We start from the raw sequence: 13,480 nt of genomic DNA on the forward strand, positions 1-13,480 counted from the left end.
GATAGTACTGTGTTAGTTTCAATCTGTGTATGAGACAAAGGATAAAGAGAAGTACTCGCCCATGGTATCAGTTGAGGACTCGCGTGTATGACGAACATGTTCTTAATATTACTTTGCGTGTTAAGTTTCCGTGTGACGCTTGATTCAAACTATAATACTTTGAGAGAGAAGCAAGGTGAGTCAGCCATCTATCCAGCAACGCCTCTTGGCTTGCATTGCACAGGAAGACGTGCATATATCCTCCAGAGTTCACAGTAGGAAAGAAAAGTTACGAAGTGGGGCAGTGTCGTGTGAAACTGAGATAAATACTAATTGAAGTGGGAAAGCTGAAAGTGAACTGATTCTAATGTTGTGACTATTATTTGTGATGTATGTTGCCAGTGTGATGTATTTCATGTAATTTAAATATGTGTGGTTTGCACGGGAGAGTAGCGAGATAGGTTCAGAGACAGTGAATTATGCATGTTCCTTTTTGTACCGCTCGGTCTGGAGTAAATTTTCGTGGTGATGGGTGTGAGAGTCGAAGTGTGAGATATAGCATAAGATCCACCATCCTATCCAGAAAGTGCACTGTAGCGTTAGATAATTACGAGGCCATAAGATAGAGAATCACCAATGTAAGTAAATCCATGCCAACTGGGCGGAATTGATCATGTTTTATTGTAGTAGGTTATAGAATTTGTGTGTTTAGGTTATAGAATTTATCGGTATATAAAAAAGATAGTGAAAAGAAAAAGATTGGTGGCCTTTTCCTTCGAATTGTATGTTGTCATGATATCCAGAATTTGTAATGGGTGCGCCATTCATATTCAGTAAGATGGCCACGTGTTGATCAAAGCCGTTAAATAAGAAAGAAAATGTGGTATTGCCAGTTTGTAGTGAACAGTCAGAGTTGAGTAAATTACTAATAGTCAGATGTGTGTTTCCGTTTCCGTTGCGTAATATTCAAACAGGAGAATAACTTGTAACTTACTTGTGAGTACTAGAGTTCATGTTACTCGATAAATAAGAATGAATCCACTCGCTTGGCAGACCACTCATCTTGCAGGCCTAACTGCTTGATGCCACAGTATGAGCAAGGCATGTGGGTGCCTCTCACGTTTGACAAAAATTACGGAGCGAAAATATATTTAGAATTAGAATTGCTCTCTCTCTGTTGCTATTAAACAACGCGACTAACGGAAGTTTACACCTACGCAAGGACAATTTGCGTCGCCGAAATAGGAGAGTCTTGATCAGTTCTGTATTTCGATGAACATGAAATGACCGTATGGCATTTTTGGCCGGGAGGTCTCTAACTCGAGCAGCTTGAGTTTGCAGCAGTTCGTCGCGAGCTGAACAAAATGGGTGTGCGTCGCACGATTCGTATCTCCAAATCTATTATAAACACGAGCAAATTTGTGTAATGAGCTAATGGTGCACGGAGGGGGCGACGACGATTAGAAACGTGTGATAAATCTCAGTTCATTTATTCTCTACCTTGCGTCGAATAAGAGTTGTGCTTCTTTATTGCAAATGCTATCAAAGGCAAATGTACTTCGCTCTATACCTGCAGTTGATAAACATAAACATAAACGAAACTAGCTGTCTGTAGACAGCAATTTCACCGTATTCTCTTGGTCTTAACTAAAGGAAAGACGCTGCCAGTAATTACGGAAAGCAAGTGTATTCCGTGATACATATGAGGTGCGACAATAAAGTAATGAGATTGATGCAAAAAAAAATGTTGCTTACCCTTTTAGTCAAGCTTTTTAGTGTGGCATCCTTCAAAGTAGTTCCCTTCTGACTGCGCACACTTTTTCCAGCGCTTCTGCCATTGATGGTAACATTTCTGGAACTCATGTCTGTAATATCCTCCAAGACCCTCGTCACAGCTTTTTGGACATCTTGTGTTGTTTGCAAATGGTGTCCCTTTGACTCTTGGAAATAGAAAAAAGTCGCACGGAGCGATATCTGGTGAATAAGGTGGCCGTGGTAGTACTGATATTTGTTTTGAGGTTAAAAATTGCTGTACTGACAGAGCAGTATGGGACGGCACATTATCGTGATGTAGTGTCCAATTATCAGCAATCTTGGCACGGACGAGAAGTCTTTCTAAAATTTCTTTGTAGTAATATTGGTTAACTGTTTGTCCAGGAGGCACCCACTCTATGAACAATTCCCTTGGAATCAAAGAACCACACGAGCATGCATTTCACTTTTGACTTTGACATGCGAGCTTTTTTTGGTCTGGGTGACCCCTTTGAGCACCATTGCGAACTTTGGCGTTTTGTCTCTGAACCGTACTGAAAAAACCCACTTACAACCACGCCTCAACAATTCTGGTTTGGTTTCCGTTTGCTCTAACAGATCGGCTGCCACGTTTTTCCGTGTTTCTCGTTGTTGTGGTGTGATATTTTTGAGGACCATTTTTGCACAAATCTTTCTCATACCAAGATCTTCAGTTACTATTAGATGAACTGTTTCTCGATTGATGTTCAGTTCTCCTCGAATCATTTTCGCGGATAATCTTCGGTTAGATCGTACTAGTTCACTCACCCTGGCCCAGCTGACATCCGTCCGCGAGGTGATGGTCGCCCACTGCAGTCTTCATCTTCAACATTCGTTCTGCCTTCACTAAACATTGTATGCCAACGAAAAACTTGAGCTCTTGACACAACCTCCTCTCCAAAAACCTTCTGAAGCCTACCGTAAGTTGTCATCGCGTTTTCACCCAATTTAACGCAAAAAGAAATGGCATACCGTTGGTCAGTATTATACGATTCCATTTCCGTGACGAGAGACACAAACACGTGTTAACTTATTACAACACAAATCAGGCCTCAGCAGTTGCATCGATGTGCCGCTTGGACTAGAAGCAGCTTATAGTCCAAGTCCAAAAGTTATTGTGCCGACGCCAGCATGCAGGGTTGCCACATCTTGCAAAGAAAATCAGTCTCACTACTTGATTGTCACACTTCGTAATCTCACAGGACAAAATTAGTCAACCCCTTGAAACATAAGACTGGTCCCTTTGAAGCGCTGTAGCTGATGTATAGCTAATACTGGTTAGCCACTGGACGCTCCACCGCTGATGTACGTCACGACCGTGAAATGGTGTGTACAGTGCCGCTCGGCTGTATGCATGCATGCAACAGGTCGATGTGGAGACGTGACAGATTGACACAACGGAACTATCGTATTTGAATGTACCCCTGACCACGTTGCAAATGAAGTGTCCTGGTTTTCTTGGCGTATCGCCTGGACTGTCTAACATGCGTTATCTAGTGTAACACGGCGAAACACACCAACCGAAAGGAGTTGGAGACGAATGTCATGCCTACTCAATAACAGCGGGTTTCTAACCCGACAGGAATTTCTGCTGTTAGTGATGCAAGTCCATCTCAACCAGTTTGCGAGCAAATATTGTGAAGCAAACTTCATGTAATTAACATTTGATACTGGGTACATCGTGAAATGTCATTTCCAGTGGCTCTGTGGTACTGTTGAGAGATCACCTTGCCACATCAAAGTTGGCAACACGAATCGATATCACAGACATTAGCGAGGGCTCGTTGCAATCCACAGCGACGCTCCAGATGACTACACCTGCCCTCAGCATAATACCGCCCTAACGCTGAGGTCAGCACTTATAGTGTCTAGCTAGCTAGAGCTCTGCCCAGTTCGTGACCACATCATAGTATGGGACCAGAGTGAAAATTTCTGTTGGACTTGTTTATTTGAACCTGAAACATTGCACTGCAAGACACCAGTTTGTCAATCTGTGAATCAAGTGATGCTTTAATCTTTAATGACGGTTGTAAGGTATCCAGTTATACACTACTGGCCTGGAATCGATGGATTCAGGAGAGTAACACGGAATACTGTGTTGGATCCCAACGGCAGTCGAGATGACAGGCATCTTATCCGCATGGCTGCAACGGATCGTACAGCCACGTCTCAATCCCTGGGTCAGCAGATGAGGACGTTTGCAAGACAATAACCATCTGCACAAAGAGTTCGACGACGTTTGCAGCAGCATGAACTATCAGCTCGGAGACTATGGCTGCGCTTACCCTTGACGCTGCATCACAGACAGGAGCGCCTGCGATGGTGTACTCAACGACGAACCTGGGTGCACGAATGGCAAAACGTCATTTTTCGGATGAATCCAGGTTCTGTTTACAGCATCATGATGGTCGCATCCGTGTTTGGCGACACCGCGGTGAACGCTCATTGGAAGCGTGTATTCGTCATCGTCATACTATCGTATCACCCGGCGTTATTGTATGGGGTGCCATTGGTTACACGTCTCTGTCACCTCTTGTTCTCATTGATGGCACTTTGAACAGTGGACGTTACATTTCAGATGTGTTACGACCTGTGGCTCTACCCTTCATTCGATCCCTGCGAAACCCTACATTCAGCAGGGTAATGCACAACCACATGTTACAGGTCCTATACGGACCTTTCTAGATACAGAAAATGTTCGACTGCTGTCCTAGCCAGTACATTCTCCAGATCTCTCACCAATTGAAAACGTCTGGTGAATGGTGGCGGAGCAACTGGCTCGTCACAATACGCCAGTCACTACTCTTTATGAACTGTGGTATCGTGTTGGAGCTGCATGGGCAGCTGTACCTGTACACGCCATCCAATCTGTTTGACTCAATGCCCAGGCGTATCAAGGCCGTTATTACGGCCAGAGGTGGTTTTTCTGGGTACTGATTTCTCAGGATCTATGTACCCAAATTGCGTGAAAATGTAATCACATGTCAGTTCTAGTGTAATATATTTGTCCAATGAATACCCGTTTATCATCTGCATTTACTCTTGGTGTAGCAGTTTTAATAGCCAGTAGTGTAAGTTAACCAGACGCCCTGTAGCTTACATTTCACTGACCCCAAACCGCTGTCATTTGCGACTTCAGTGGTGTCAAGTGAGAGCTCATTGGAGGGAGGGGCAGAGGTCTGTTGCGTTCCCTGATGAAAGCTGGTTGTGCCTCGGTGCCAGTGATGGTCGAGTGTTGGTTAAGAGGAGGTCAGCTTGGAGCCAGATACCATCCAGTCTGCATGGTAAACACACTGGACCTACACTTAGAGTTATGGTTCAAAAGGGTTCAAATGGCTCTAAGCACTGTGGGACTCAACATCTGAGGTCATCAGTCCCCTAGAACTTAGAACTACTTAAACCGAACTAACCTACGGACATCACACACATCCATGCCCGAGGCAGGATTCGAACCTGCGACCGTAGCACCAGGGCGGTTCCGGACTGTAGCGCCTAGAACCGCTCGGCCACAGCGGCCGGCTTAGAGTTATGATGTGGCAGGAGGAGCACTCTCGTGTTTATCATACGCACACTGACTGCAAATTTGTGGGTCAATCTGGTGATTCGACCTGTTGCGCTGCTGTTCATGAGCTGCATTCCAGCGGGTGTTTTCCAACAAGGTAAAGCCTGCCTGCATACCTCTTCGATTACCAGATCTGCCTCCAATTGGGGACGTATGGGACATCATCTGACCACGAGTCCAGCGTTATTCACAACCAGCATTAACCGTCCCTGTACTGACCGATCAACTCCATCCCACAAACTGACATCCACCACCTGTACAATATAATGCACGCACATTTGTATACTTGCATTCAAAATTCTGGTGGTTACTCCGGTTATTAATAACACCATTTCACATCTTCAATGGCTTAACCTGTCATCTTAACCATTTACATATGTTACCTACACAGATGAACTCACGAAATTTCTTTACTCGACATTAATTATTTTTCGTTGTTGCGATTTTCTCCGTCAATGCATTAGGTATTGCATGCTGCCACCTGCGTACCGGTAAGTTAAGCAGCAGCCAGTCACACAAGTATGATTTGTAAAAGATTATTTGACTCAAACCGTTACAGGTTTGGGATTTATTAGGAATCCATCTGCAAATGGCTCCTACAGCCTTCCTTTCTTTCCTTCTGGGGTCTCTTTCTGTGTTCGTTAGGCAAGCAAATAACGATCAGCATCATACGAGCCCAAATTTCCATATTGATTAGGTATTACCGGCGGTTGTGACCGAGCGGTTCTAGGCGCTTCAGTCCGGAACCGCGCTGCTGCTACGGTCGCAGGTTCGAATCCTGCCTCGGGCACGGATGTGTATGATGTCCTTAGGTTAGTTAGGTTTGAGTAGTTCTAAGTTCTAGGGGACTGGTGACCTCAGATGTTAAGTCCCATAGTGCTTAGAGCCACTTGAACCATTCTTGATTAGGCATTAGTGTCAACTAAAGAACTAACGTGTGGTTTTTTCCTATAGCTATAGAAGTTACAGTAAGCATTATAAATAATTACGACTAACGGACACCCCGACAACTTTCTCTTATACAGTCAAGTGGTTGTAGCATGATTACCGATAAACTGTTGGGTATGGAAGGAAGTTCAGACCCTTTCTTCAGAGCAAGCATTAAATTTTTGTGAACTAGTACTTTATTAAAAGTAGAAAGGAAATGATTCTGTAACCTTTGGCGTAATAGGCTAACGGCCTCTTCGCAGTGGTAACACTGGTTCCCGTCAGATCACCAAAGTTAAGCGCTGCCGGGCTGGGCTAGCACTTGGATGGGTGACCATCTGGTCTACCGAGTGCTGTTGGCAAGCGGGGTGCACTCACCACTTGTGAGGCAAACTGAGGAGCTGCTTGATTGAGAAGTAGCGGCTCCCGTTTCGGAAACTGACATACGGGTGGGAGAGCGGTGTGCTGACCACATACGCCTCCATATCCGCATCCAGTGACGGCTGTGGGCTCAGGATGACACGGCGGCCGGTCGATTCCTGTTGGGCCTTCATGGCCTGCTCGGGAGGAGTTTCGTTTTTTTGGCGTAATGGCTTGTCGTACGCTTGTAATTGTCACTTCAATAAATCAGTGATTCGCTGCTATTAAAATCGCTTTTGCCTGACAAATGTACAGGTTGGACTGAAATATAGAAACACCACGAGAAATGCAGAAGCTAACCAAGCTTGTAGACGGAACTGTGGTATTTAATCGCGAACGGCAGGTGTGCAACGTCGTCAGTCGTGGTTAGAACAGCGTTCCGTGTAGTTATGAGCGCATTATTTGGAGCTAAGTGAAACTGAAAGTGAGAAAATTCTAGGAGCTCATGTGGTCGGTGTTTGCGTAACAAAGGCATCGTGAGTATTTGGTGTTTCAAGTGTCATGGTATCGAGGATTAATACCGCATGCAGGGAATACGGGAAAACATCATCCGATAAATCATAACGCTGACGAAAGTGTGTGTTGAGTGATCGTGGCAGACGCGGTCATTGAAGAGGACTGGACGAAAAATAAGAGGATAACAGCTGCAAAATTCACTCCAGAACTGAATGTCGCATTCGCGAACCCTGCAGCACAACTTCAACACGAAGGAACTCCATAAGGTGCGAACTGAAGGACGAGCTGCAGTTGTAAAACCACACATCAGTGCTGCATCTGCTCGTAACAGTAAAAACATTGTGCCGAAGCCATACAACTTGGGCTACGGAGCAGTGGAAGTAAGTCATTTGGGCCGATGAGTCCTGTTTCACACTGCTTCGAACGTCTGCCAGAGTCTGCGTCTGGAGTACGCTGTCTGAGGCCTACGATGCAGGCCGCTCGCTGCCAACAGTGAAAAATGGCAGGGGTTCGCGCCCTATTTGGGCAGCCACATCGTGGTATTCCATGGAACCCATTTTTACTCCGAAAGGTCGCATTGCTGCTAAGAATTTGTGATCATTTTGGGTGATCAGCACTGGTTCTGTGAGCACCAGGAAGGATTTTCGCATCTCCGCTGGCCACCACAGTCATCAGATCTCAATATCACTGACGCCTTATGGTCTACTTTGGAGAGAAGGATGCGTGCCAGCTGTCCATCTCCACCATCGTTACCTGAACTTGACTCTATTTTGAAGGAAGAATGATATACGTTCCCTTCAAAATTACACACACCTTGACACAGGACCAGACAAAAAGAATGACACAAAAAACCCTAAAGCTCCACTTTTAACAAACCCCTCATCCCAGTCAGGCCAGTGGTTGATTTCAGAAAAGCCCCATCTTACTTACTAGGGAGACACATGCACACATTCCTACAGGAGACATACGCCTACACAAACAACAGAAGCCTCAAAAACACAGGATACATAATAGAGAAAATTAGGAATGTCAACATCCCCCCAACAGTAAAACTGGGATCTTTTGACATAACATCCATATACACAAACATACCCATAGCAGAAACTATAAACATTAAAGAACGACAGCTAAAATGCAAGAAATTCCCAGATGCACAAATAAATAAAATCTCATCCATCCTTAGGCTAATTACAGAACAAAACTACTTCACTTTCAACAACAACTGCTACTTCCAACAAGCGGGGCTTCCCATGGAATCTCCCATCAGTGAAATCTTAGCCGACGTTTTCCTGGACCATACAGAGAACACAATATTCAATAACATTGCAAAACAAGGAGGGTACAAAATAATCTACTGGTACCGATATGTGGAAGACATAATCTGTCTTGTAGATGAAACACATAATAGGATAGAAGAGCTACATGGTAACATCAACACAGTACACCCACAAATCCACTTCACAATGGAATTATGAAACAAGAAACTAAATATATTGGATCTTACAATCACAAGAAACAACCACCAACATGAATTCTCCATCTACAGAAAACCTACATCCAAAAGCACTGTTATCCATAGCTCATCCAACCACCCGACAGTGCATCAATATTCCAGTTTCACACACATGCTCCACAGGATAAACAGAACACCTGCTAAACCAGAAAACTACACACAGGAACTAAATATAATCAAACAAATTGCTGTTGAAAACGACTACAAAACAGACATCATAAACAAACTCAACAACAAGGTAAAACGGAAACATGCAGTACACAGACAACACAGCAGACCACACCACTTCAGAAAAAACAGAGAGATGGTACACACTAACATACAATAACAAAATATCACATAGAATAGGAAACCTCTTGAAAACGCAAGGGAGCCCAGTAACATTCAGAACAAACAATACAGTTCAGAAAAGACTAATACCAGTCAGAAAAACCTCAGACAAATTCAGCAACGCTGGAATATATCAACTGACTTGCAACTCCTGTCAGGCCCACTACATAGGACAAACAAGCAGAAATTTCCGAACGAGGTATACAGAACACATGAGAGCTCTAAAAAGTGACAGCACACATTCAACTTCTGCAGAACATCTAATGAACAAAAACCATAACACCACTAATATCGAAAACGATCTACGCATTCTGAGAAACAGCAACAGTCTAAACCGACAACTAACAATACAAGAAAATTACTACATACGAAAGGCCATAGTCGAAGGGAAAAATGTAATAAATGAAAACACAACACTCTGCAACAACACACTCTTTACCGCTCTGAGAGAGCTGACCAAGGACACAGAACAGAAATCACACACACGCAAAAGAACCACTTCCCCATCACACACAGAGACGTAAATAAGGAACAGAAGTCGTCGTAATTCGCGCTACAGTTTTTCATAGCCTTTCTCGCCACATGCGATACCCCTCTCCCGACACACGCGAACAGGAAGATGGCGTAATATTCCGGATCAGAAACAAAGTGCAAAAGTTTTGTTTTTCTGTGTATAAAAGCAGCCACATACCATACAACGAACGTGAGTACACGAATAGCTAAGCAACAGCTCAGTACACACCAAATAACTGGTTTCCACAACACTACCACAATCCCAAGTATATACTGCTGACATACGAAGTTCATCTTTTAGTATCTGTTTACTAACAACCGCTCACATTGTTGCAGATGACATGATGTTCGCTAAGTAAAAAGACGGCAACGGAAAAAAAGAGCACATAGAATATGTCGCAAACAGCGCCAATAATTGCTTAAAACATGCTGTAACATACAATAAATAAGGTAGTATGAGAGTATCAATAGAAAACTATATTGTCAAAAGACGAATTGTCAAAATGTAGTAATATCTTACTGTGTTTTGATGTTTTGCATCAAGGCGGACTCAGTTTCTGATATTACTGTGTTCTGTATTTATCCATTGCAAGACAACGAGAAGCTGTTTTGAATGCCAGTGGTTTTTGTATTATGAAGGGCAATGTGTTGCGTTTTTTGTGATTACCTTTTCCTTTCCACCCCCAGTAGTTCTGATGGAGTCTAACAACGTGCTGTAACTCAGGAGTGAATAGGGCAGAACAGAGCAAGTGCTGTTTGGGAAGTAACAATAATAGTAATTTCGTGTGGCTGAATGACATGGTGCAAGTCTTACAATTGGACGTCACTTCAGTGTCTCTCACCTATGCCAATTATCCACCTGGGAAAAGGGGACCTACATTTTAACGTGGAATCCGAACCGCGTAGCACATCTTCATATTACTAAGAGCTGAATGCTAGGTTAAAATCTAAACGTAGGAGATGGGCGAAGCACTAAATTGCAAGTAAAAAATGCTGGTCCCAGCTCTGAAGGTTACTTCGCGATCACCATTATTTTACAGGAGGTACTGTTACTGGAGGCGGTATGCTTTTGTCTTCGTGTGACTCCTAAACTTTATTCCCAGCAAGTTACAGGGTCACCTAGAAGTTAACGAAGGATCAAAACAGCTTATCACTTGGCAGCGTCTGAGTTCAATATGTATTGCCAGTGGCGAAAGAAGCGTTAAATGACAGAAAAACAAAATCCTAGGATTACTCAGGGATCCATACTTGAACTTTTGGATTTATGTTCTGATACACATTCACTCAGTCATGCAACCTGGTATCAGCGTAGAGAGATCAATTATTAAAGCCAAAGAAAGCTTTCTTCAGGTGACCTAACTAGTGGAATGGCATAAAATTTTCATGTAAGAAAAAAAATTCTCGAGATGCCAGTATGTAGAATGATACTATAGGTACTTCGGAAAATCTGGTTTCGGGTCTTAGAAGTGGTAAATAAGCTAACACGCTAAACACGAGTAAAATGGACAGTGTCTGAGAGGTAAGACGTTGTGGTATATAGAACGTACTTTCTGGGGTGCCACTGAGATGATGATTCTGATAACCTGTACAATCTCTCGTCGACTGTCACAATTGTCAATGGAATGGATTCTTCACTCTGCTTGCGTATCCGAGAGAGTATCTTCTATCCGAAAGCGGTCTTTGACTCAATTTTGACTGGTACATGGACATACCATACGATCAGATCACGCTGTAATCCATGAATGGGTTATGAGGATGGGGAGAGAAAAACAAACTTTTACTTCCTCCTCCTCCTGCCCTTGACCCAAATGTATTTTGCTGGTACCACGAAGTTTAATGCACCAGACACCTAGAAATTTAATAATAATAATAATAAAATATATAGTAATTGTAGTATTACAATAATAATAAAAATGATTTATTTACTCTAGAGCTTAGAATATCACTTAAACTTGCAAGAAAATGATGTACATAAAAAGAGATCATTATAAAAGTATATGTCCTAAAGTTTGGTTCAAATGGCTCTGAGCACTATGGGACTTAACATCTATGGTCATCAGTCCCCTAGAACTTAGAACTACTTAAACCTAACTAACCTAAGGACAGCACACAACACCCAGCCATCACGAGGCAGAGAAAACCCCTGACCCCGCCGGGAATCGAACCCGGAAACCCGGGCGATGGAAGCGAGAACGCTACCGCACGACCACGAGATGCGGACAGAGTCCGAAAGTTTGAGAAGTTCCAATGGAATCCAGTTGATTTAAGAAGTCTAAACTAAAGTGACAGTGGCCATCTTATAACGATATGGACATGCACAAATGGCGGCAGTATCAGGTATAAGAGAGTATAAAAGGGCAGTGCACTGGCGGAGCTGTCGTTTGCACTCAGGTGATTTATGGCCGCACAACGAGAATTAACAGACACTAAACAACTCGGAATGGCAGTTGTAGCTAGACGCAAAGGTCATTCAATTTCGGAAACCGGTAGGGCATTCAATATTCCGCAGTCTACAATGTCAAGAGTGTGCCGAGAACACCACAAATCGAGCATTACCTCTCACCACGGCCTTCACTTAACGACCGAGAGCAGCGGCGTTTGTGTAGAGTTGTCAGTGCTAACAGACAAGCAACACTGTGTTAAATAACCTCAGAAATCAATTTGTTATCTACGATGGACGTGTCTGTTAGGACAGAGCGGCAAAACTCATCATTAGTGGTCTACCAACGCGAGTGGCTTTGCTAATGGCACGACATCGCCTGCAGCACCTCTCGTGGGCTCGTGACTACGTCGGTTGGTTCCTAGGCAACTGGAACACAGTGGCCTGGTCAGGTGAGCACCGATTTTAGTTGGTAAGAGGTGATGGAAGGATTTGAGTGTGGTCCAGGCCCAAGTTGCCAAAAAGGTACTGTGCAACCTGTGATTGCTCCATAATGGTCTGGGCTGTGGGCTGTGTTTACATGGAATGAACTGGGTCCTCTGGATGTTTGGCTAATTTGAGATCATTTGCAGCTATTCACGGACGTCATGTTCCCAAACAATGATCGAATTTTCGTGAATGACACTGCACCATGTCACCGGGCTACAATTGTTAGCGACTGGTTTGAAGAATGGATTGGCCACCCAGATCGTCCGATGTTAACCCCATCGAACATTTATGGGACATAGTCGACAGATCAGTTAGTGCACAAAGTCTTCCACCAGCGCTAGTTTCGCAGTAATGCACGGGTATAAAGGCACCAGGGCTCAGTATTTCTGCGCGGGACTTCCAACGACTGAGTCCATGCCACCTCTAGTGCGGCTCTACGCTGGTCAAGAAGAGGTCCGACACCGTATTGGGAGGTACCCCATGACTTTTGTCACCTCAGTGTAACAGCAACGCCGGCCGCTGTGGTCGAGCGGTTCTAGGCGCTTCAGTCCGGAACCATGCGGCTGCTACGGTCGCAGGTTCTAATCCTGCCTCGGACATGCATGTGTGTGATGTCCTTAGGTTAGTTAGGTTTAAGTCGTTCTATGTCTAGGGGACTGATGACCTCAGATGTTAAGTCCCATAATGCTTAGAGCCATTTGAACCATTTTTTTATTGTAACAGCGACAAAATATTACAGCTTCGAAAACTTCATAATAAATATGTAAGTTCGTAGCGTGCACACACCATTATCAGTGATTCATTTAGCATTGCGATTGTGACTACGTGAGCGTGTAAATAGGGTGGATGAGTTTTCTTTCAATTGTTTGCGCTTCCGTCCGAGAACGCCCGTGTTTATATTTGTTATTTTTGTTAGTGGAGGGCATTTCTCTTTTTGTCATTCTGTGTTGTGCAAATCTTTCGTGACTCTTAGTTTTCAAGGTACGCTGTTTTCCTAATGTTAACAGAGAAGCTTGGAAACTGATATCTATACAAATTGTAAGTGGGCTGCTTCTGTGTCGGCAGCGCTGTGTAGCGCTTTGCATTGGACCTCTGACTGCCCTTCTTTGTAAGGGACTCT

General features: G+C 43.8%; 1 pseudogene; it reads left to right on the plus strand.

The window, feature by feature from the left end:
* The first annotated feature begins 6,503 nt into the window (after positions 1-6,503).
* LOC126337531 (5S ribosomal RNA) lies at positions 6,504-6,621 on the plus strand (annotated as a pseudogene).
* The last annotated feature ends 6,859 nt before the right edge of the window (positions 6,622-13,480 follow it).

Source organism: Schistocerca gregaria, chromosome 2 (genome assembly GCF_023897955.1).
Source record: "Schistocerca gregaria isolate iqSchGreg1 chromosome 2, iqSchGreg1.2, whole genome shotgun sequence".
In the NCBI taxonomy this organism is placed as follows: domain Eukaryota; kingdom Metazoa; phylum Arthropoda; class Insecta; order Orthoptera; family Acrididae; genus Schistocerca; species Schistocerca gregaria.